Genomic DNA, 26,992 nt, shown 5'->3' with positions numbered 1-26,992 from the left:
TAAATAGATGCTAATGATCATTTTAAGGAAAAGCCCATTTATTCCTATACTTTCTAAAGTTTTTATTAGGAATTGGTGCCGGGTTTTATCAAATGCTTTTTCTGCATCTATTGAGCTAATCATATGGTTTTTACCTATGTTTGGTTTGGTTATTGATATAGTTGATTATGCTAATAGTTTTCCTAATATTGAACCAGCCCTGCATTCCTGTTACAAATCCTACTTGGTCATGTTGTATTATCCTGGGGGTGACTTTCTGTAATATTTTTACTAATATTTTATTTAAGATTTTTGCATCAATATTCATTAGGCAAATTGTTCTATAATTTTCTTTCTCTGTTTTCATTCTATCTGATTTTGGTATGAGCATTATATCTCTGTCATGAAAGGAATTTGGTAAAATTCCTTCTTTTCCTATTTTTCCAAATAGTTTGCATAGTATTGGAATTATTTGTTCTTTAAATGTTTGGTAAAATTCACATGAAAATTCATCTGGCCCTCGAGACTTTTTTTCTTAGGAAGCTAATTAATAGCTTGTTTAATTCCTTTTCTAAAATGTGACTATTTAAACAATTTGTTTTCTGCTCTGTTAATCTGGGCAATCTATATTTATGTAGTTATTCTTCCATTCACTTGGATTACCAAATTTATTGACATAAAGTTGGGCAAAATAACTTCTAATTATTGTTCTAATTTCCTCTTTATTGGTGGAAAGTTCTCCCATTTCATTTTTGACTTACTCTGTTTTTTTAAATAAAATAAATTTTTTTAAAAAAGAAAACTAGTTACTATTTTATTCTGTCATTGCTAATGGCCAAAGCACTTGATATATGTGTAGTCATGGGTAAAAATGGAAAATTTAATTATAACTAAAGTATCCAAAGTATGTAGAAACACGTTAAACATTTCAAGAAAGTTTTCCTTTTGTTTTCATATGTAAGTGATGTAAATTGTGTCCCCTTTAACCTTTCTTTCTATATTCCAAAGGAATGTTTCTCTTTTCTGTCTTGATTATTTGATATTAAGTGGTGATGCTGAAATGCTATGGAAAATTTGATGCCTACTTAGTTTCTATAACTACCTAGAAAGGCACTTTGCACTCCCAGTTCTCTTAAAACTCAGTTTTCTAGAAATCTTACAGCTGTTTAGACATTCTACTATTAGAAGCCCAATTAACTTAAAACTGACAGTGATTCACCCTTCCACCTTAACTACTCACCCCTTTTCACACTCCTTTGGGCTTTAGTTTCTTATTCCACCATGCCATACCCCTTTTCAAAGGCATTAACTCTGCTCCCTATAAATCCACCATGAGTAAATCTGTCTTAAAACAGAAAAAAACAATGTACCACATTAAATACTGCTTCAAAATACATTTCTTCTTTTCAACATAAGATGACCACAAGGAAAGTATTCTTTTTTTTAAAGACTTTTAGCAGGTTCTGAAGAAAGAGCCTACCTTTTCTATGATGGGCATAGTACCACATTATCATTGAGTTATTTATTTTTTTTTCCATTTACAAGTAGTCTCATTTTTCAGAAATCTCTCCCACCATAGGATAAAAATATAATTTCTTGCCTGGTGTTGTTTAAATTTATTTTCCATGTGTTTAATTCCATTAAAAACATATTTTCTTCAGTGTGTAATTTGGTCTCTTTGACTTCAAGTTATCCTTATGTCCTTCAAACTTTAAAATGGATTTCTTTGCTTAAAGTAGTATTTTTATCATATTATTAGGGCAACTAGGGATGCAGTGGATAAAATTCTGGCCTGGGCTCATCTTTTTGAATTCAAAACTGGCCTCATACACTTAATACTTGTGTGAGTTTGAGCAAGTCACTTAATTCTTTTCTCTAAGTTTCTTCATCTGTAAAATGAGCTACAGAAGGCAAATCATTCTAGTATCTTTACAAACAAAAACCCCAAGGGAGTCACAAAGAGTTGAATGGGACGGAAAATTACTGAACCATAAATAAATAAATAACAACAATAACAATAACAGCAACAAACTTTTCAGTGGTCCAGTTCTGTTCTCATTAGTCTAGTACATAAATCTACTATGGTTCAAATGACTCACTTACTTTCCATCCATTTATTATACCTTGTGTTACTTCATCACAAAATAATTTAGGAAAATTAAAAGGGGAAATTCATGGAGTATTTTTAGGTCTAGAATATTAACCTTTACTCACAACAAACTACTGAGAAGTTTCTAGGTATTCCCTTTGAAAGAGTCTGAACCCTATATCTGTGAATTTTAGAAGGTATAATTCTAGAAAGATCGCATTGAGAAAGTGATCTTTTCTGGATTTTTATGTATGGAAACATTGAATTGGTTAGACATGAAAATAAATTTAGAGTAAAAAATTTAGTTGGAGTTCAAGTTTGGAAGAAAATAGGAAGAAGGGAGAAGGAGAAAATGTAGAAAAGAGAAAGGAGAAGAAAGGAGGGAAGAAAAAGTGAACAAATTAAGGTGACTGGAAAGAACTGGAGCTGCAGGACTTGCCTTTGCTATTTAGCAAAAGGATTTTGGAAGTTTACTCCCCTTCCCTCTTTCTCAGTATTGCAAATGGCCAGCATTTTTTCTTATAAATTTCTGATTTGCTTCATATTTGCTATGACTTTTTTGAGATTTGTTATGTGTTTAACTATGAACTTGACAAAGACTTGGCAAATGACTATGGATGAAAATTGAGGAACAGTGAAAAACTGAAAATTATTTCAAGGTTATATACCTGTAAAACTGGAGGGATGATGGTACTCTTTACAGAAATAATTTGCTTGGTGGATAAAGTGGGGAGTAGTGGAATGTATTTTGGAAAACATGTCCAGATAGGAAAAAAATCCCCAAAGACTTGTAGATTATCTAGAAGGCTCATCTCTCTATATCATGAATAGATCTTTAAAGAGGAAGTCAATGAGGGGATTTGCTATGCTGATGGATAATATATTATGTTCTAATTGAAGATGAATTTTCCTAAAGATGTGGTTATTTCCAAAATATCTCCCTCTTTGAGTAATATTATACTCATTGCTTTAAAGCACAAAATATTTGTGGGCCTCTTCAATGAGAATAGTGGCCATTCAAATAGCAAACAGATTTAGATTTACTAAGTAATCTACAATGAAAAAGAAGTGGAAGAAGTTATATTATGCTCAGATTATGGCATAAAGTTGGATGGAAAACTCATTGAATTAGAGTATCAGTAAATGGAATGATAAATGCAAAATGAACTGGGATCAAAATTAAATGGAACACTGGATTGAATTTGGAAAACTGTGATCCTTTTAATGACCTCAAGCCATTCCATGCTGCCAAATTCCTCACTCTGTCTTTTAAACTCTAATTTGTGATGGGTGATTGTATATATTATATGACTATAAATCAATGGATATCATGATCTTAGGAGTGTCTGAGCAAATTGCAAGACTTTCCTGGGCCTCACTTTTCTCATTTGCAAAAGGTTCCTAAGATTCCTTTAATCACTAATTATTATTTTGGAATCTTATAACAACAATAACAAATAGTGACTTGAATGGCAATTGAAAAATGCATGGCAGATAAAAGTATAACTCAGAATGTTGCCAATTACAATCACCAATGATGTGGCATGAAGGACCTAATCTCTGATATATAGGATCAAAAAAGGAATTGGCCTAGTCATGAAAGAATGATAACATTTAGACAGCTATTACTGCTAAACATAAAATATTCAACTACTTGAAGGATAGTCTCCATTATGTTGTCTAGATCTTCTATGGACTGGGTTGTGGAAGACCATGGACAAGAATCCCATAACAAGAAAAGATATAGGAGGGTTGCAATTTCTACCAGGGGAAGAAAGTACTCCATTCAATGAAACCATGGATCCAATGAAATACCATCTAGATTGAGTATCTGAAAATCCAAGAGATTGAAAGATCTTCTAATTATAGTCTATTGTGCTGAAATCCCTGACCTTGGGTTACATGAACTCATGAAAAGAGGCATTTGTATTCTGATTTTTGTGGTAGGATAAATAATGGGAATTTGAAAAGACCCTATTTTTCATACTTTTATGAATCTAGATTATGCAGCATAAAAAGTTTCTCTTTATCAATCATCTCTGCAAATGGGACAAGAATGCTATTCTAAGCTTCCTTTTTCCTCCCACAATGCCTCTCAGCTATTCTCAGTTCTTACTGATAAGAGCTTTATTTAAGAGTGAAAGAGTTAATTGAGTTTAACCAGCATGTGGTTGTCTTTTTTTTTTTTTTTTTTGAGGGGTCAGTAATGGAAACAAGCAAACTGAGGTAATCAGTAAGATTATCTAGAAGCTACTACCAATTAATTATGCTCCTGTATTCTCAACTACTTTCCAATTCTATGGGTGGAAAGACATAATCCATACTGATTATTTTGTGAAACAAAAAATTAACCAATCCAGGAAAGCTATGCAGACTTCAGAAATTTTAAAATATGTCTATCCCTTCTTCATAAAACCACTATGATATATCAAAATAGTTTGAGATCCAAAATTTACATTTTTTAAAAAAGGAAACAAATAAATTAAGCTTCTGTCACCCACCTCCCTTATGTGCAGTTAAGTAAAATCAAATGAAATAAACAAATAAATCATCAGTTGGCATGCAAGTTTTTTTCATGAACATGTTTCAAGGACTCATTAAAACAATCAATTGGTTCTTTCTGTATCTCTATTTTGTTTTTGTTGGTAAAACTGCACCCATAGTCATCAGGCATATGGAAACTCTCCCTAATAGCTTCAGAAATTCTAGATTAAATAATAATATTTTCTACATATGTTTAAAATGCAATGTGAGTGGATGGATCCTCTTGGAACAAGAGGTTTGGCAATGGTAGGAGTTTGTTTGCTCTTGTTGATTGCCTACGAAGTTGATCTAACTTAATTCAGAGACACTCTAAGTTCTTTGGGGACAGATCTTTCTATTATGTGAAATGGTCTAATGACAAAAAATCCTTTTGTTAGCCACTTGGAAATTAAATCCAAATGATTCAGAAAAGAAAAAAAATCGTAGTGATTAGCATTCATCATTCAAGAACATGTAAAGCACAGACAGGTGAACCTTAACTTGAGAAAAGACCTTAGGAATCATCTTGTGCAATGCTTTACTTTGTAAAGAAATCTTTTCTATAAGATCTAGCCTTTCAGTGATGAGAAACTCACTATATTATCAAAGAAATCTATTTCCATTTTGGAGTCAAGGACTAGTTTAGACAATGTCTCTTATGATATCCTTGTAGACAACAGTATATGTCAGATAAATGCTATAAAGCCAGATTGTCATGATGCCAAAGCTACTTTTTTCTACCCATTATTTATATCCACTTTCAGTTCAGATTGGGACTGTTGGAATAGGAATAGGAATAATGTGTCAGCTATGGGGAAGATAGATTGAAGAGTGGAAACTTGAGTGTAGGGAAGTTAGTTGGGAGGCTATTATGATTATGTGTGTGAGAAGAGATGAGGGCCTAGGTAGTTGGGTTTAGGGAGGAATAAAGATGCCTATCATTTTTGTGATGGGTATTAAAGCTTACTCATTTAAGGATTAGTTATGTTCTAAGGCCAACTTTTTAGGAAGTAGCATCACTATACATATTCCTTCTTAGATAAACTTTGTGTCTAGATTCCCAAAGAACTCTGGGAGATGACTAAAAACCATTACATTGAATTCCCAATCCCTATATTTATGCCCACCTGCATTTTTGATTTCCTTCACAAGCTAATTGTACAATATTTCAGAGTCTGATTCTTTTTGTACGGCAAAATAACGTTTTGGTCATGTATACTTATTGTGTATCTAATTTATATTTTAATGTATTTAACATCTACTGGTCATCCTGCCATCTAGGGAAGGGGGTGGGGGGTAAGAGGTGAAAAATTGGAACAAGAGGTTTGGCAATTGTTAATGCTGTAAAGTTACCCATGCATATAACCTGTAAATAAAAGGCTATTAAATAAAAAAATAATTCTTCATATATATATATATATATATATATATATATATATATTTGCATTCTGACTGATTTTTCCTTCTGGCTTGAAGTGACTCAGTGTTATTTTATCTTACAGGGATCTGTGATTAAATGTGGCCTTCTTTCTTGTCTTTTTTTTTCATTGCTCCAATAACATCACTTTTATTCTTTTTGGTTAGCCCCTTCCCTCTGCTATTGCTTTTTCAAGAGTATTTATTTTTCATAGAATATCCTAAACCTCCTGTGGTTGTGAGATTGTGGAGAGAACAACTTGCTCTCAGTTCACTGTTTACTCAGTGGAAGCTATACTGATACAAGCTTGGATTTCCAGTTCTATTTCTATAGTAGCACCTTTCTCTCCATACAGTTTCCAACACCAAAAAAATGCTTAGTCTCAATACCTACTATCTCCAGATATCTTTCCTTACTATATATGGGCAAAATCAATATTTTCTGATTCTTGTGGACTTTGAAGACATGCAGATTGAGTCACTACAATGAAGAATCTGGTCAAAGATTCCCATGGTTGGATTTCAAAAGCTATGATTGATTCTGACGCTTTGAAAAGGCATCATGGCATCAGGATAATTAGTGGGAGGGCAAAGTATTTATGTTTTTTCATACTATTTAATTTGCCTTTTATCTTACATGGTATTTGCATTCCTTTTATATATAATTATATATATATATAATTTTAGTTGTTAATGATATGGTATATATTTCTTTCTTTTAAAGCTTTTGAAGTTGAGAAGTATGGAAAACAATTACTTCATCACCTTACTTATCATATGATTTTCTCTTTATATATTTTTTAAGCCTAGTGTCTTTTTAATATGCTCTATCAGACTCTCTTATCTGTGTCTTTTATATATCAATTACCAAAAAGGATAAACAATGGAATATAAACCACAATATTCATGGTCCAATAAGGACACACAGCAAGTATTTAGTAAGTATTTATTATTTTCTAAGACCTGTGCTAAGTGTTGGGGATACAGAGAAAGGCAAAAAACAAGAGCAAAAACAGACTCTCAAACAAAACAAAATAATCAAAATCCAAACATCCCTGTTCTCTTTTGATTTCTTCTCTAGGAATTTGGATGTATTGATATTATTGCATTATCTCTGATACCTTTAAGAAGGATGTAATTTCCTTCCTTATCTCTTTTAATTGCATCTATTTTTGCTTTAGTTTCATCTGAGATCAGGATAGCTACCCCTGCTTTTTTTTTTTTTTTTTTTTACTTCACTTGAAGCATAATAGATTATGTTCTAGTCTTTTACCTTTATACCTATCACTCAGCTTTAAATGTATTTCTTGTAAACAACATATTGTGAGATTCTGGATTTTAATCCAGTCTGTTAACTGCTTCCTTTTTTTAATAGAAGAGTTCATTTCCCATTCACAGTTAAAATCACTATTTCCCACCATCTTATTTACCTCAATTTATGATTTTCTCTTTCCTTTTCCCCCTTTCCCTCTTTCCCAGTATTTTGTTTCTGACTACCACTTTCCTTAAACAGCCTTCCCATTCTACAACCCCTCTCCCTTTCTTATACCTTTTTGCCACTACTTCTGTTTGCCTTAGTCTCAATACCTACTATCTCCAGATATCTTTCCTTACTATATATGGGCAAAATCAATATTTTCTGATTCTTGTGGACTTTGAAGACATGCAGATTGAGTCACTACAATGAAGAATCTGGTCAAAGATTCCCATGGTTGGATTTCAAAAGCTATTTGCCTCTTTACTTTCCCCTTTCCCCTCCTAATTCCCTACAGGGTGAGGCAAGTTTCTCCGTGAAGACAAATATGTCTGATGTTCTCTCTTTGAGACAAAACTAATGCCACTAACAAAAATGATGGAGTGAGAAAATCAGATTTTTTTAGGGGGGGGCAATAATAAACTCAGTTTTGGACATAAATATGAGTACAGTGTCCTGGTATAGCTGCCCATGTAAATAGTTGCAGATGTATGCCTGGAGCTCAAGACAAATTTCCTTGCTAGAGATGTATTGGGAAATTAATTTTGTGCTTAGAAGTGATAATACTTGAAGTTTTGAGAGTGAATGATATTGTCAAAGGAAAAAATGTAAAGGGAAGAGGGTTAAAGATGAAACCTTGAAGGACATTTACTTTAAGAGGCCAAGAAACTAGTTATGAAGATAGAGAAGGAATAGATGAAAGAAGAATAGAAAGAATACATAGTTAATAGAGAAGAGAGGATCTAGAGGGACTCCATAATGGAACAGTTTCAAATTTTTCAGGATGATTCAGAAGGATGAGCACTTGAATAATAATAGCAGCCAGCATTTATACAACACTTTAAACTTTGCAAAATTCTTTATATGTGTTATCTCGTTTGATATACTGTGTTTTGATGACACTTATTAGGCACTGCAATCTCTTATTTGGCCTATGATCTCTTAATTAGTTTTTGTGCTTCCACTCTCTCTCCTTTCTAATTCATCCTTTATATTATTGCTAAAGACATATTGCTTGTTTACAAGTTTAATCACATCATTCCTTTGTTCAAAATCTGTAAGGCCTCCTAATAAGAATTACTTATTTTGTTGTTGAACACCCCTCCCCATTCCCCCATTCCCCACCAATATGGTTATAATTTGTCTTTTACATTTCATGCTATCCCCTTTCATAAACTTTCAGTTTCAGTTTCAGTTGATATTGTTAGTTGTGAGGGCTCATGAAAAAGTATGCCAAAATCTGATTGCCTGGATAAATTTATCAGTATTATATGTCAATTTCATGATGACATGCTTGCCTGGATTCTGCTTAATAGACAAAGCTCTCATGCTTTCCTAGTCACCAATGGAGTGGAACAAGACAATGTATTTGCTCCCATGCTTTTAAATATAATGTTTTCCAGTCATGTTGTCAAACACCTTTAACGAGGACAGACACTGCTAACACACTGAGAGTAAATTTTTCAAGTCAAAACGAAAGTAAAAGGAGTGTTAGTTTGTGATTTTTTGTTTGCAGAAGAATGTGTACTCAGTGCAGCTTCTGGAGCTGAGATGTTAACAAAGTAGGGATCAATTCTTTTGTGATTGTGCTAACCTAACAGCTTGGTGCTTGGCCTAACAGCACCAAGAAAACACAAATTCTCTATCAGCCAGCACTATAAAATCCATATGTGAAATTATTAATTACAGAAAATGGAGAGGTTTTGAATGCTGTGGATAAGTTCACTTACTTTAGCAGTATATTTTCCAAGGATGGCCACATCAATAATGAGGTTGACACATGCATTTCCAGGGCTAGCTCAGTATTTTGGAAGCTCCAAAGTAAAGCTCCAAAGAAGCTTTTCTCTCTGGGAGAGAAGAGATATTAGACTGACTACCAAAGTGAAGATCTACAGAGTAGTTGTACTGACCTCATTGTTATATGCTTGTAAATATCAGTGTCATGCCAGAAAACGGAATCTCTTCCATTTGTAGTGTCTTAGGAAATATATCACCTTGCAGGACAAGATACCAAACACTGAGATCTTTTCTTGAACTAAACTTCTAAGCATTCAAACCCCACTGCAAAGAACACAACTCTGATGATCTGGGTATATAATTTGAAATACAAACATATGCTTGCCAAGAAGACTATCTTATGGAAAACTCACAATCATTGATTGAATGATCTGGGAGACATAGGCACAGGACTTCCCAAGATGGCATGTCCTCATCAGAGAAGGTGCTGTGCTCTATGAGCAAAGCAGAATTGAAATAGCTCAAAAGAAATGCAAAATGAACAGATTTAGAGAATCCACCCCAAATGTTCATATGAACTATTTGTATCTTACCTGTGGTGGAGCATTCCAAGCTTACATTGGTATGATCAGCCACAGTTGGATACATTATAAATTTACTTCAATATAGCAATGACATATTGAGAATGAAGGACAATGAAGACTTTCAGTTCTGTAATGGGCTGAGGTTTGAGCTGATGCACTGAGGTCCCAAGTACATGAGGCTAGATAGTAATTGGGCTATACTCTATTAATATACATGATTGGATAAAGAATGGTCCCTGCCCACTCTCCATGCAAGTCCTGATGTGTTGTATAGGAAATGACGATTTTGGTGGGTGGAGGCAGAGAGAGAGACAGGAAGACAAGTGGGGGGAGATTGGGCTGGGTTCGAGACTCCGAGCTGCTGGTTGTGTGGCTGCTGGTCGAGCTAGCTTCTTGACTCAGCTGCACACATTGCTATCGCCGATTCTCTTCCACCTCCGATCCTTCTTCACTGAGAATAAAGACTGACGATTTTCCCCTAACCTGAATTCCTGTCTCCTGCTGATCTTAAAATACACGATCTTAACATTTGGCGCCCAACAGTGGGAACCAAGGACTGAAGAAGTCTCCGGTGACCAGGAACTTGGGTGAGTATTGTTAATAGACAAATAAGGAACTTATTTTCTTAAAAACTAAACCAGTAATCTTTTTTTTTTTTTTGGCTAAAATGGGACAAATGCTAAAGACTCTTCATCCCCGCCCCCAACCCCACCCAAGAGTGGTGCTATGGAAAGCATGATTAAGCTGACAGAAATACATGGGTTACTTATAACTTGGGAACAGATAGCGAGATTTGTGGGTATATTAAACTGCATCTCCCTTGGATCGTAGTGGAGGAGCAGATCTCTCAGATAACTGGTCCCAGGTTGGACAAGAGATGTTCATACATTTCAGAGAATATGGTCCTCATTCAAATTTCCATGGAGGCATTTTATTTATACAATGTATTTCAGTTAGCACTAAGAATCCTAGAAGAAAGAAAAACCCTTGCTCCTTCCTCCTCCTCAAATTAGCCATGATATTAAGGAGGAAGACAATGAAGAGATTAATGACCATATTCCCACAGGGCATGGAGACTTAAGTGAGCAAGGGTGTGGTGACCTTTCCCCTCAGGAGGTGGCTTCAGCCCTACCCCAGGAGCAAGTGATTGACTCTCCTCCACCAACTCCACCCTCGGGGATGGAGGGAGGAGGGGCAGTGGGGGGGGGCAGTGAGGGGACCAACCTTGAGCAGGCTTCAAGGGGGCTTAATGAAGGCCAAAGAAAAGGGTGTGGACATCCGGGAGCTTCAACCACTTATGTTTCCTGTAATTTCCCAGTCTAATGCCTCAGGTCAACAAAGTCGAAGATATGCTACTTTTAACTTAGAAATCATTAAAGATCTTAAAAGGCCTGCACTAATTGAGGGCTACATCAGCTTATGTTAAGATGCTGTTACAGAATTTGGCTTTCGAAGTCTTGACTCCTGATGACTGAAAATCTATAGCAAGGGTATCCTAGAACCTGGACAAAATTACATGTGGCTTTCTGAATATAGTGAGCTCTGTGAGATACAAGCCCAACAAAATAGTCAAAAATGCTGTTCATGCTGCAATCACCTATGACCTACTACAAGGTATAGGTCCATTGCAACGTCACAGCACAGGTTAATTATTCAGTAGCAGCATATGAGCAAATTGCTTCTAATGCTATCAAAGCGTAAGGATTCGATTCACAATAAAAATAGATAAAGGTGAGGCCTTCACAAAAATAATGCAAGGCCAGATGAGCCTTTGCTGACTTTAATGGGACATTTGCAGACTGCTATCACAAGAACTAATGGGAAAATCCAACAACAGATGTTTTAATAAGGCAACTTGTAGGAAAATGCTAATGAGGGTGTGCAGAAGGATTATACTAGGACTGCCCAAGGATGCTCCTTTAGAGGAGTTCATAAGACGCTGTGCCACAGTGGGCACAAATGCCTTTTATAGCCAGACTATGATGCAGACTTCCCAAGATACCAACATGGGTAGACAGGGTCCCTTCCAGCAAGGGACTTCTAGAGAACACGTCAATGCTTTCAGTGTGGTAAAGTAGGGCATCTGAAAGCTCAATGTTGGTATAGAGGCAGAGTGAGAAAGCACGGTGGGAGAACATGACCCAGTACCCCATGTCCAAAATGCAACAGAGGCTTCCATTGGGCCTCAGAATGTAGACAGGTTCAGGGAAATGGGATGAGGGCCCAGCCCCAGGGCCCCAGGCAAAAACACTTGGGCATGATGGCAGCCAATGGTGCACCCAGAGAGTGCCTAGACGGCCAATACCCCAATATGACCAATCAGCCAGGAAGCCATATGATGGCAGAAAGGGATTACACAATCAATCAGCCAGGAAGCAACCTGATGGAAGAAAGGGATTACAATTAGGGAGAATAGAGTTGTATGCAGCTGAGACAACTGAGATACCCCCTGGAGGTGAAATCTGTTCCTCTCAGCCTATGGATCCCTTGCCTCCAGGCACAGTAGGCTTGACCATTTTCCCTCCTGAGAGTACGTAAAAAACAGTGTCCATCAACATACTGATGTGGGAAACTGGGGAATGTGTACATAATATCCCAGTCACCAATACAGGCAGACAATGTGACTTATCACCCAGGAGAAATAGTAGCATCAGGTTTACTCATACAGAATCCTAATAAGCAGCCTGGTGATAGTCACCCAGATTCTGATTCCAGATCACAAAATCCAGCAGTTTACTGGACAGCAGCTGTAACAACTGACCACCTATACTCACAATCTATATAAATGGCCTTCCATTGGAAGGATTGGTGAACACTGATGCAGATCGGACGGTCATTAGAGAATTCCAACTGGCCCAGTCACTGGCCAAAGATTAAAGCAGACACCTACATGTCTGGTGTAGGAGGATCAATAGCAGCTGAAGTTAGTGCTGCCCCTATGAGATGGACTTTTGAAGGCAAAACAGGAGTTTTTACTCCTTTTATAGTTGAAAAAATCCCCATCAATCTGTGGGGAAGAGACGTTTTACAGCAATTAGGGTTAAAAATGAGTACTTCGGTTTTTTAAGCAGGGCTGCTGTTGAAGGCCTGCCAACACTTTCACCTGTTCCTATCCAATGGAAACTGATACACCAGTGTGGATAGAGCAGTGGCCCTTAAGTAAAAGATAAAATTCAGGCCTTATTAGATATAGTACAGGAACAGCTTGACCAAGGACACTTAAAACCTTCTCTAAGTCCTTGGAATTCCCCAGTGTTTGTTGTGAAAAAGAAATCTGGAAAATGGAGGATGTTAACGGATTTAAGAAAAGTGAATGAACAGATGGAAACTATGGGAACTCTTCAGCCTGGACTTCCATCTCCTACTCAGTTGCCTAGAGAATGGCCTCTTTGGGTCATAGATATTAAGGATTGTTTCTATTCTATCCCTCTGGATAAGGAGGATATGAAAAGATTTGCCTTTTCAGTTGCCCAGCGTTAACTAGCTGAGCCTTATAAAAGATATGAATGGACAGTTTTGCCACAGGGAATGAAAAACAGCCCTACTATGTGTCAAATGTATGTTGCTGCTGCTCTTGCTCCAGTAAGAAAAGCATTCCCAAAAGTTATGCTATTACATTACATGGATGACATTTTGGGATGTGCACCTGAGGAACAAATATTAGAAGCATGTCTACAAAAGACCATAGAAACACTAAGGAATTACAAATTATACATAGCACCAGAAAAAATTCAAAGACATGCTCCTTTTCAATATTTAGGATATAAGTATACCCTAAGGTGCTTACAGTTAAAAAACTCTCCTTAAGAACAGAAAAGCTAAACACATTGAATGATTTTCAGAAATTGATAGGAGATATCCAATGGATGCGACCAGTGTTAGGCTTGACTACCTATCAGTTACAACCGTTATATGACATTTTAAGGGGAGACAGTGCTTTAAATTCACCACGCCAGCTTACAAAAGAAGCTCAAGAGGCTTTGAGAGAAGTTGAACTGGCTTTATCCAATGTGGTTGAAAGAGTCACTCAAAAACCCTTGGAGATATCAGTTTTGCCACACAAGAGGCACCCACAGCAGTCCTTCATCAAGGACACAGTGTGATAGAGTGGGTGAACCTCCCAGCACAACAGATCAAAAGCCTTACACCTACCCAGTGCTTGTGGCTAGAATTTTATTAAAGGCCACTAAGCGAGGCAGTACAATTATCTGGGACAAGACCTGATAAGATATACATCTTTTATACCAATACACAAATTAATGTGTGTGGTGAGACCATCCCAGAGTGGCAAATTTTATTAGCCATGGCTCCAAATTTTTTACATGGGTCTCCATTAAAGATAACTAGACTATTACATAATTGGCAATGGACTCTTGAAGAAAAAGTTTCTAAAGTTCCTCTTCAAGGACCAACTATCTTCACGGATGCATCCAAACATAATATTTGTGCTGTGTACTCTCATGATCTAACTATAAAGAGTAGTCAGAACTCCTTTTCAGTCCACTCAGCAGAATGAATTGTCCTTGCATCATTCTAGCTCTTACTTATATCCAGGAGACATAAATATAATATCTGATTCGGCCTATTCAGTAGGTGTGGTACAAAGAATTGCCACAGCCCAAATAAAATTTGCAGCCTCTAAGATATATCAGCTCTTTAAGAAACTTCAAGAGCAAGTGAGAAAGCATCCAGGTAAGATCTATATATTACATGTCCATTCTCATAGTGGACTTCCAGGTCCCATATTTGATGGCAATTCAAAGGCAGATAGCCTTCTAACTATGTTGGTCAATACCCCTTTGTTCCAAGAAGCTCAGGCATCTCATTCTAAATATCATCAGGCTGCTCAGCTTTACGTTTACAATTTGGAATAACAAAAGAGGAAGCTAGGAGCATAGTAAAAGCCTGTACGGCTTGCTTTCCTTTCCACGCTCCTACACTGCCTCCAGGGAAGAACCCTCGTGGTTTGAGACCCAATTAAATCTGGCAAATGGATGTGACCCATTATAAATCTTTTGGTCGTCTGTCTTTCATCCATGTTGTGGTAGACACCTTTTCAGGATTCACTTTTTGCAATGCCAGCAGCAAAGAGACAGCAGTGGTCACTGAATTCCTCATACAAGCATTTGCCATTATGGGTGTGCCGCAAGCAATAAAACAGACAATGGTCCTGCTTATACTTGAAACATTTGCACACTTTTGTGCACAGTATAAGATTTTACACACCACAGGCATACCTTTTAATCCTCAAGGACAGGCAATAGTGGAGAGGAGAAACAGAATATTAAGACACTACTCCAAAAACAAAGGAGGAGGGCCACAGGTAACCCTAGAGAACTTCTAAATCTAAGCTCTTTATACTATTAACTTCTTGATTTTTGACAAAGATGACTGGCTCCGGCTGACAGGTTTTATAACCCACCGGAAGGTCAGTGTCCAGTGCGACAGCTCCACTATCTTTAGATAATCCTAGGTGATGTGGAGACCCAGAAAGTGGTGAATGGAAAGGACCAGATAGGCTAACTGCTTTGGGGAGGAGTTTGCTTGTATCTCTACAGGTGGAGAAGGAATCAGATGGGTGCCAACGAGCCATATTCGCCTTGTCCATCACGAGAGACAGAGCAGACCTTTGAAACAAAGGAGAAGACCCAAGAAATATCGGGTGGTGCTGTTGCTGATTGTGCTCACCATTCAAAGAGCGTGGCAGTTATGGCGTTTGACTCATGGACATTAAAGATTGTTGGACTTCAAAACCCTCAGGAATCATTGGATTCTCTGAGCCATAGGACTTGAAAACTCTCAGGAATCATTGGATTCTCTGAGACATAGGACTTGAAAACCCTCAGGAATCATTGGATTCTCTGAGACATGGACTGAAAACCCTCAGGAATCATTGGATTCTCTGAGACATAGGACTTGAAAACTCTCAGGAATCATTGGATTCTCTGAGAAATGATAAGACTGTTACAACACTTCAAAATCTGCTGGAATCATTGGATTCCCTAACACATAAAAAGACTTTTTCAGGACTTCAAAAACTCAGGGGGATCATTGGATTCCCTGACATGTGAAACAATGGACAATAGATTGGTTTTGGACTATCTCTTGGCTGCTGAAGAAGGTGTATGTGTGACTGTTGTTCTACACCCACCTTCTAGGACTTCTGGTGATCTTTTCCAACACCATGTTGATTTATATTGTTTGCTATTCCGCTACTTGTGTGTACAATTCATGTTTGTTACACCACATCGAGCCTGCACTGACTGAGGGAGGGTCATCCTAATAGCCTCTGCGTTATTGCTTATGCTTGTTAATACCTCCCATGCTGATGGGTTTGTGCATAATAAGACCCTTCAGCCCAGAAACCCGCTAGCAACCCCCATTTCCCTTTGGTGCTTTTCATCTCCCTTCCTGAGATGTCAGGTAGGGCGTGATCATCTCCTTTTTAGTGCTTTCACCGCCTTTTCTGAGAAGTCAGGGAGGCTGTGATCACCTCCTTTTCGGTGCTTTCACCTCCTTCCCTGAGAAGTTAGGGAGGCTGTGATCACCTCCCCTTGGGGGCTCTGACTTCCCTGAGGAGTCAGGGAGGGCATGACCACCGGTGTTCTAAAATAAAAGAAAGCGGGAAATGTAATGGGCTGAGGTTTGAGCTGATGCACTGAGGTCCCAAGTACATGAGGCTAGATAGTAATTGGGCTATACTCTATTAATATACATGATTGGATAAAGAATGGTCCCTGCCCACTCTCCATGCAAGTCCTGATGTGTTGTATAGGAAATAACGATTTTGGTGGGTGGAGACAGAGAGAGAGAGAGGAAGACAAGTGGGGGGAGATTGGGCTGGGTTCGAGACTCCGAGCTGGTCGAGCTAGCTTCTTGACTCAGCTGCACACATTGCTATCGCCGATTCTCTTCCACCTCCGATCCTTCTTCACTGAGAATAAAGACTGACGATTTTCCCCTAATCTGAATTCCTGTCTCGTGCTGATCTTAAAATACACGATGTTAACACAGTTCCAAACTGGAATACATGCTGTCTTCTTCTATTGCCTTTGTTCAAGATGTTCCTCCCTCATGCTTAGAATAGCTTTATCTCATTATGTTTAAAACTCTGAAATTGGAGTCATAGCTGGGTTTGAATGCTGCTTTGTAGTTGCATGCCAAATTGCATTAAACAAATTATTTAAATCCTTCTTAAGTCTCAGTTTCTTTATTAGTTAAATTGTGATATTATAAATGTAGTATCTAAACTCATTGGATTGTTGTGAGGCTTAAATGAGATCATCTATATATATTTTAAAGTGCTACATACAATATTAATTATATTTTAATATTACTATATTATTATCATTTTTGAAATGCAAGGTTTAATTCAGATGTAATCTACTTTCCAGAGTTCCCTGCTTCCTTTAGGTGGAAGTCATTTTTGCCTACATTTCTCCTAGAAATATGGATCTTTGATTAGCATTCATCATATGACACATTATTTTTATCAGCTCTTGTGGGTTCAGTTCTGATTTCTATGTAGATAACTTTCAGATTGATATGTATAAACCTAGATTCCCTTAAATGTTTTAGCCTCATATCACAAATCACAAATATTCTTATGGAATATTTCTAATTGAGTATCCAAAACCAAACCAGAAACCCTCTTCTCTTATGGACTTTTCTATTATTGTTGAAGACTATCCTCTCTCAATCATGCAGGCTCACAAATATGGTATCCTCTTCAATTCTTTCCTTACTTCATGAATGCAATAAGTTGCCAAATCTTGTCATTTCTACTTAAATATTATTAGTCTTGTGTATCCCCCTTTTTCTACACATATAACTACTACTGCACTTCACATCTCTTGTGGTCCTTAATTGTAATTGTGATGATTAGACTTTTGGTACACACATATATATGCTTTTAGAAAAAGCTGTGACAAGGATGTGGTAAGAAGAAATGTATTCTTTATACATCTTTACAACAGAAATATAGTTCCCAAGATTTCTTTTTACCTTTTTAGGTTTCTCTTGAGTTCTATATTTGCAGATCAAACTTCTTGTTAAGTTCTGGTTTTATCATCAAACATAGATGAAATTCACTTATTTCGTTGAATCTTCTTCCCTGTAAAAGATGTTCATTCTGGCTGGGTAAGTTATTTTTGGTTGCATACCAAGTTCCTTAGCCTTTTGGAATATCATATTCCAGGCCCTTCGATCTTTTAATGTGGATGCTGCTAGATCTTGGGTGATCCTTATTGTGGCTCCTCTATATTTGAATTGGGTTTTTCTAGCCGCTTGGAGTATTTTTTCCTTTGTTTGAGGGTTCTGGCATTTGGCCACTATATTTCTTGGTGTTTTGATTTTAGGATCCCTTTCAGTAGGTGATCGATGAATCCTTTCAATGTCTATTTTACCCTCTGTTTCTATGACTTCTGGGCAGTTCTCTTTGATAATTTCCTGGAAAATAGTGTCCAGGCTCTTTTTTTCATCATATTTTTCTGGGAGTCCAATAATTCTCAGATTGTCTCTCCTAGACCTATTTTCCAGGTCTGTTGTTTTCCCAAGAAGGTATTTCACATTTTTCTCCATTGTTTGATTTTTTTGTTTTGCTTGACTGATTCTTCTTGTCTCCTTGAGTCATGCAATTCCATTTGCTCGATTCTGATTTTCAATGAAGTATTTTCTTCATTCACTTTTTTTATATCTTTTTCTAATTGTCCAATTTGTTCTATGGAATTTTTTTCCATTTCGCCAATTTTATTTTTTAGAGAGCTATTTTCTGTTTCCAGTTCACTAATCCTATTTTTCAAGGATTTGATTTCTTTATCCACTCTGTCTTTAAATGAGTGGAATGACTTCTCCAGACTCTCTTGCCAAGCCTCCCTCTCCTTTTCCCATTTTTCTTCTAGCTCTCTTGTGAGAGCCTTTTTAATTTCTTCTATGAGATTCATCTGTGCTGAGGAACAGATGATCTCCTCCTTTGGGGATTCACCTGGAGACAGTCTGCTTTTAGTCTCCTCAGGGTTTAGAGTTTGCTCTCTGTCTGTATAAAAGCTGTCAATCGTTAAGGTCCTTTTCAATTTTTTGCTCATTTTGTCAGAGAAGAAGCAGAGACAAACTAGCAAAGAAAAAAAGGAAAAAACCCAAACAGAATCTGCTTTTTTTGGGGGAGGGGCTGGGTGGCGTTACCGAGCTTCCTCTACGGACTGCTGGGGCAGCAAAGAAGCACTAGCAGGACTGTGCTGTGCCTGTACTCCAAGACTCTGAGAGCGTGATGAGATGCTGTGGGGGAGGGGTGGCCAGGTCTTGAGAAACTCCAGCTGTTTGGGGTTGCATTCTTCACCCTCAGTGTTTTTAGCTTCTCTGCTGGGCTATTGACTTGCTGCCAGGGCAAAGTATCCAGTCCCACAGAGACGGCTGAGATCACACCCCACCCTCTGGTCTGCTTGGCTGTGAGCTGCCTGCCAAGCTCTCGCTGCCACTGCCTTCAGCCTGTGCCCAATCTAAAACCGTCCCACCCTGGAACAAAAACAGACCTTTCCTGGCGAATCTCAAGGATGTCTTCTCTTGGTAACTATTTCTGGGTTTTTTTTCAGGCAGGCATTAATTCAGAGGCTTGTCATGAAGTAAATTCTGAGAGAAAATGCGGAGCTTACACAGCTGTGTGCCTTCTCGCCACCATCTTGGCCGGAAGCAGTCCACCAAAGTCATATAACTCTTTAATACTTATTTCTTTACTTCTCAAGAAAATGCAAATGCTCTTACAATCAATATTTCCTTAGACCAGAGTATAGTATTCTTTATTAAAATACACTTCTACCAAAAAAAAAAGTTAGGAAGTATATATGGCAGGATAATTCTTGATATATGAAACTACTTTTATGCCTGAATGGATTCTACAAAACAAATCATATTTTGCCACTTCATCTCTTATAAAAGACACAAAAGAAAACCTGTCAAAAAAGCAAAAAATTCCAGTGATTGATTATCTTGTTATCTCTTATTTTCACCAAAGATAATAGTTTCACATCTCATTAAAAATTAAGAAAACAGCTCAAGGCAAGAAAAAAAGTCTAGGCAAAAATCTTTAAAACTCATGTAACTCTGGCAGGGTGACAGTAACTATGGACAACAAAATATTAGGCTGCTAAATCATTCAAAACTTTATTTTACTTGAGGTATAAGCTTGGATTACACAAATAAGATGGTGAGCAGACTTGAAACTATGCCTTTTGAAGAACTGCTGTAGTGATGAGATGTATAGCATAGAGAAGAGAAAATTTAGGAAGGATTTCAATATTTTCAAAAAAGTTAAAATGGAAGAAGGGCTAAGATTGTTCTGTGCAGGAACCAGAACTGAAATGAGGGGGTTATAAGGCAGATTTCCATTCAATATAAATGTAGCACATCATTTAGGTTAAATCCCCCAGCATTCACTAGAATTTAGTAGAAGGAAAAATAAGTAATAAATAACTTTTCTTCACTGGGTTCTAGGAATAACCCTCAGGAATCTGAAATATTTCTAATATTCATAAAGCCCCAACCAGTATGCTCCACAAAATTAACCAGTCAAAGTTAATTAGCTGTGAGGAGTATTTATTAATTTGTTACAGATAAAATTGATGATTTGAAAATATTCCACTCTACCTCATCCCCATCAGTCTGAGATACTTTCATATAGAGTTTAGGAGAAAGTAGACTCAAATTTAAAAATAACATATTGCAAATCTCACAGTTCTTGATTGGAACTGTCCCTTTGTGAAATCTACATAGATAAAGTTCTCTGATGAACTTTGACAAGTCATTTCATGTATAGGGTTAATAATGGTACAATCTCTGAAACTAGTTTTCCTCAATCCTCCCTCAGTTCCTAGCTGGAAGTATTTTCTGGAAGTGATTCAGTTTACCCAATTGAAAGAACCAGTGGTAGAGGGGAGGGCACAAGAATCTAATCCCTTAAAATATTTCCTGAACCTTGAATTTTTTGGGGGGGAGTTAATAGGAGTTAAGTGACTTACCCAGGAGCTAGTTCTAACTAGCTGTCTGAGGTTTGATTTGAACTTCAGGACTATCTGACTCTTGGCTTGGAACTCTATTATATCATTAAAGCTGCCTCCTTGAACTTGATTATTGAAGTAACTGCTAAATTATTTTCTTTGCCTATGCATAAGCCCAGAGATATTAAAGCTAACAGATCATCCTTTGGTGCCTTTGGTGTCATCAATCAGGATGTAATTGTGACCAATCCCAATGCATTTTCTATTTGTCTTAATCTGATTTCATCTAATGGCTCCTCCCTAATTGACTAAGGCTTGTTTTCACATAACTTATTAATTTGATTGATTGGATCAAAAGTAGTATCTAGGCTCTTCTTGATTAATTCTGTAGCAGGCAAAAGAACATCTTATTAGTTACATTAATTGGCATTGAGATTGTAGAAAATTTGTCTTAATAAATAGAGGTTTATTAAATTAAAATAATCTCCAAATATCATGAAATGGGTTGAATTGTGAGTTTATGACTTCCACATAAGTGGGGTCTTCAATCAAATATTTCTGGAGTTCTTATATGGATAAGTCATTCAGGATCTCTACAATTCTACCGTTGCCCAAGAAGTCAGAAAATAGAGTGAAATTTGCATTGTGAGATATACGTGTGGAGATTTTTTTATACTTAATATTTGGAACAACATTAGCTTTCACAGTTCACATTTATATAGTGCTTTATAGATACAAAACAAAAAGTCTTTACCCCATCTGAAAAAAAAGAAGTTTACAAAGATGAAAAGGACCCTAAGTAGTCATCTGGTCCAATTTGTATTTGGAAAAAAAAATTCTTTAGAAGCTTAGTGGAGAAGTAGTTATCTAGTCTCTCCTTAAAGATCTTCAAATAGGGCAGTCCTCATATAGCCTGTTACTTTTGGTAATTCAAATCTTTTAGGAAATTGATAGTTACATGTTAATGCGGATATGGCTTCAAGAGCTCAGCTGAAGCTGAGTCAATTGTTAATTTTTTGCATGAATATTTAGTCCTTAGAAAATGGTAATCTTTACAAATTAGGTCTTGATTTATTATTTTGTTATTTGTTTAAACTTAAGGAAGTATTAATACTACAGACTAAACTGAAAAGTGTGTTCATACATTTTTTTCCTCTCAGAAAAGTCGGGTGATTTAACATTTACAAGCACATCCCTGTATTTCTCTACAAACATTACTGGAACTCAGCTGGAGAGCAGTAGAAACTTCTGTGAATAAAGTCCTTACTGTATTGAAGACTTGGTGACTGTAGGCTAAAAATAACAAGAAGAGTATTTGTATGGTGCTGGAAAGTACTATAAATTCATTATCTCATTTGAATCTCATAATATCCTCCCTTATAGATCTATCCGATATTTGCTTCTTTGAAACATATCATTTGGTCTCCCATTCTGCCCTCTGGGTCCATGACAAACTAAAATTCTGTTTTTCAAATGACAGCTATCTTGATGTTCATTACCCACTTTCTTACATCTTCCTTCTACTCCCTTTCCTAGCTTGTCTTCTTCAGTATTAACATTTCCATTTCTTTCAACCTAACTTTTCACTACTCTGGTTATCTTCCTCTGGACACTTTGTATGTTATCAATGTGCTTATATCGGACCCAAATAACCTTTCTGAAAATAAAAGCTTCAATCAAATAGAATGAATAAACTTTGGAAATTTACCAGGGAAGCCTATAATAATGAAGGAGCTCAAGAAAGTTACTAGACTTAATCTTGATCAGAAATTATTTTAATAAATATAGTATATTATAGGAAAGGTAAGCTATTATAAACATTACCATTTTAAAACCATAAATTAATTAGCACAATTTTTACAAATCAGTGTCTTTAAACAAATAAAATAGTTATTGAAACATTTAGCTCACATTTCATAAAATGCTTATTTTTTGCATAGTTTGGAAAATTCTTTTGTAAAGAAACAATTATACTTTAACAGAATTATAAGTAAAAATATATCTGTACTTTGAGTTTCAGATTACTCTTCTAAGTCAGTATTCCTATGATTTCTTTACATGTATCTTTAAATAGTCTCGTTCTCCCCTAAAGAGGAAAGAGACTCAATAATTTTATTTATAAACATATATATATATATACTTGAAATATTCTAATTCTAGCTAAGAGAGTATTTTTCTTCAGAATTTGGAAACAAATAGAAAAGTTATGCATTATGCAACACTCCTGACAGCTTATAGAAGCCCTGTGGCAATCAGAAATGATTGACATTGATTCTCTGAGTCTTACCTGTTTTCCTGTTTTTAAAAGTCCAGTTTTTGCCAGCTACCATACAAAGTTCTCGACCACTGGGTGAGATCCAAAGAGGATAGTTGATCATAATAATTCCAACATGTCATGGATATTAGCATCTCTCAGACCCCCACACTCTGACTGCTTGAAATTAACCTGCAACAAAAAAGATATCCCTTCATTTTAGTTGAAAAATAATCAATAATGTCCTAGGACCAGGATGCATCTGGTAATCAATAAAGACCATAAGAATGTATGTGGAACCATAAATGTCTCTCAAAGTACTTCTAAATATCAAGAGGGAAAGACCGAAGTTTATGTTCTGCAGAAGGTATTTACTCTGAGTGCATGCTGCTTCTATATGTTTTTATTGATCTATTTAAACTGTCAAGATTAATAAACAACATTTATATTAAAACACAACCACATCATAGTGTAACTCAATTATTCCTCCCTCAATATAGTTGTCTATTAGAAACATAGCTTGCATTTGTATGAAACAATCGTTGGTTTCTACATTTAATGAAAAAATCTTAGGATTTCTATAACAAAGAAACACAATAAGACTTTAAACAATAATTTGTACACATCTATAACTCAGGTGCTGAAGCTGTGATTTAACATATTCTTAAGGAAATTTCAAGTGGAATTCCCTTATTATAATCTAATAATAGCAAATATTTATATGATGTCTAAAAGTTTTCAATATGCTTTACATATAAGACTTATAATAACTTTGGAAATTGGGTACTGCTATTTTTTTCATGTTATATTTGAGAAAACTAACACCAACAAACAAGTTAAATGATTTTTCAAGGATCACACAACTCGTAGAAATGTAAGGTGATATTCAAAATCTGCTTCTTTAATACTCCAAATACTATATTGTATATACTATCCCATGCTGCCTTTCTAATAATATAATGATAACCCAGTTTCGATCTCTATTTCTATTTTAGCAACAGAAATTTTAAAATTTCATTTTTTAATTTTTTCCAATAATTAAGGATTTCTTTTCTTTTCTTTCATATTTCCTCCTTGTTTTCATCTAGAGAGAAGAAGAAAAAAATACCTCATAACAAAAATGTACAATCAAGCAAAAAAGGCTGTTTTCATTAGCCATTTTCACAAATATACATCTCGTTATTCATCTTTCTATTCCTCACCTTTTTGTTAGATCGATTCTCATGAAACTGGCCATATAGCAAGGGTGAAAATATAATAAATTGACATCCTAAGTATTATACTCTTATCTATGAAATATTAAAATAGAAGAAGAAAACCTCTGGCATCTTCTGTGGAATATCATGGAAAGGGATAAATACAAATAAGACAGAATGAGAGAGCATATAAGGGTTGTAATTTTTACTAGAGGAATGTCTCATTCTGATGAGATAATGCATCCATTAAAATAATTTTGTTAAATGTACAAAAATGTGTGTTGTTTGATACATATTCAATAAAATTTATTAAATTTATACTCTGCAATCCAGTAAATTATGTCTTGTATGTGTGTGCTTGATCTCTCTATTGGATAAAAATTCTGGGTTTTAGGATGATGTAATATATATATGCAATGTGTTTGTGTGTGTATCCTTTCTTGAATATTATATTCACAGTACAGAGTTCAATATCTGGGACATACTCAAGTGTTATTATCCTTGATTACACATATTGAGCTAGAAAAGAACTTAGATGTCAATCCCTTTATTTTATAGATTAGGAAATTGAGGTCTAGGGAAATTAAATTACTTATCTAAAGTCACATTGAGAATGACAGTTGGGATTTGAACCCAGGTCCTCAAGCTGTAGACTTGTTCATTCAAATATTCCACATATAGGCTTCATATATGAACCAGCCTTGGTGTTAAAGGATTCTATATTTAAACTAGAAGGGACCTCAAACTATATAATCCAACTTCTTCAATTGAGAAAATGAGGTCAGAAATGTTAAGTGATTTTTCCTAAATCATAGTTAGCAAACATCAGAATAGAATTTGAACCCAGATACTCAGACTCCAAAATTACACTAATCAACAAATCATAGGATTCATACATGAACCAATTTTTTTTTTTTACAAATACCAACATGCTATTATCAGCTGAGCCACCTAAACTTAGATCTCTGCTACAAAAATACAGGAGAAAGAAAAATAAAACAACATTTTGTGGCAGCAAAATTATTTTCTTACAACTAATTTTATGACTTCTATTTTTTTTAGGCCCTGCCTATTTTGCAGAAGATCTGGCAATCTGTACTTAGTATTGAAGAGAATTCATTGTCCATGAGTACATTCTCTATGCAATGAAGATAGAAACATATCATATTTAGCAAGTAATAAAAAAAACAATGTCTGGAACAAGTTTAATAACAAGTAATCTAGTAATCTTTTTTTAAAATAGCTTTTTATTTTTCAAAATGCATGCAAAGATAGTTTTTAAAATTCACCTTTGCAAAACCTTGTGTTCCAAATTATTCTCCCTCTCTTTCCCTCTCCTAGACAGCAAGCAATCCAATATAGGTTAAACATGTACAATTATTCTGAACATATTTCCATATTCATCATGCTGCACAAGAAAAATCAGATCAAAAAGGGAGAAAAAGCACAAGAAATAAAAAGAAACAAGCAAACAATAAAAAGAACAAAAGTTATGAAAATAAGTTGATACATGATCAGTTTCCATAGCTCTTTTTCTGCATACCAATAGCTTTTTCCATCACAAATCTATTGGAATTGCCTTGGGAAAAACAAAGGGCAGCTAGGTAGTGCAGTGGATAGAACACCAGCCCTGAAATCAGGAGGACCTGGGTTCAAATCTGACCTCAGATACTTAACACTTCCCAGCTGTGTGACCTTAGGCAAATCACTTACCCCAATTGCCTCAGCAAAAAAAAAAAAAAAAAAAAAATTGAAAAGAGCCAAATCCATCACAGTTGATCATCATATAATCTTATTGTTGCTATATAGAATGTCCTCTTGCCACTCATTTTGCTTAGCATTAGTTCATGTAAATCTTGCAAGACTTTTCTGAATCAGTCTGTCATTTCTCATAGAACAATAATCTGTGATTAAATTCATATACCTTAACCATAACCATAGCCATTCCCCAACTGGTGGGCATCCATTCAGTTTTCAGTTACTTGCTACTACCAAAAGGATTGCTACAAATATTTTTGCATATGTAGGTCCTTTCCCCTATTTTATGATCTCTTTGGAATAAACAGAAACTCTATTGGACAAAAGGGATGCAAAATTTAATAGCTCTTTGGACATAGTTCCTAATTGGAATCCATAATGATTGGATCATTCACAACTCTATGAAAGCATTAGTCAGTTTTCCCACATATCTGCCAACATTTGTTATTATCTTTTTCTGTCCTGTTAACCAATCTGAGAGGTGTGAATTGGTACCTTAGAGTTGTTTTAATTTGCATTTTTCTAATCAATATTGATTTAGATAATTTTTTCATATGATTAGAAATGGATTTAATTTCTTCATCTAAAAATGGTCTGTTTATATCCTTTGACAAAATAATGGCATTTATTCTTAAAAGTTGAGTCAATTCTTTATTCATTTTAGAAATGACATCTTTATCAGAAACACTGGGTATAATAATATTACCTCAGCTTTCTACTTCCCTTTTAATTTTTGCTGCATTGGTTTTTTATGTACAAAAACTTATTAATTTAATATAATCAAAATTATCCATTTTATATTTCATAATGTTTTAGTTCTTTGACCATAAATTCCTCCCTTCTTCACAGATTTGAGAGGTGGACTATCCTGTGTTCTCCTAATTTGCTTATGTATCACCCTTTATGTCTAAATCATGAACCAATTTAACATTATTTTGGCATAGGGTGCTAGGTTTGGGTCAATGCATAATTTCTGGTAGGCTATTATCCAGTT

The 26,992-nt window shown here is 35.7% G+C and overlaps 1 long non-coding RNA gene across 1 annotated transcript in view; it reads right to left on the bottom strand.

Annotated features, from left to right (window-relative positions):
* Window positions 1-26,992, bottom strand: part of LOC116420024 — a 228,646-nt gene that overhangs the window by 104,749 nt on the left and 96,905 nt on the right. The window contains exon 2 of the long non-coding RNA XR_004230351.1: window positions 23,078-23,236. This is a non-coding gene — a long non-coding RNA (uncharacterized LOC116420024). The remainder of the gene's footprint in view (window positions 1-23,077; window positions 23,237-26,992) is intronic.

Source organism: Sarcophilus harrisii, chromosome 1, assembly GCF_902635505.1.
Source record: "Sarcophilus harrisii chromosome 1, mSarHar1.11, whole genome shotgun sequence".
Taxonomy (NCBI): domain Eukaryota; kingdom Metazoa; phylum Chordata; class Mammalia; order Dasyuromorphia; family Dasyuridae; genus Sarcophilus; species Sarcophilus harrisii.
This window is presented reverse-complemented; position numbering and strand designations above follow the sequence as displayed.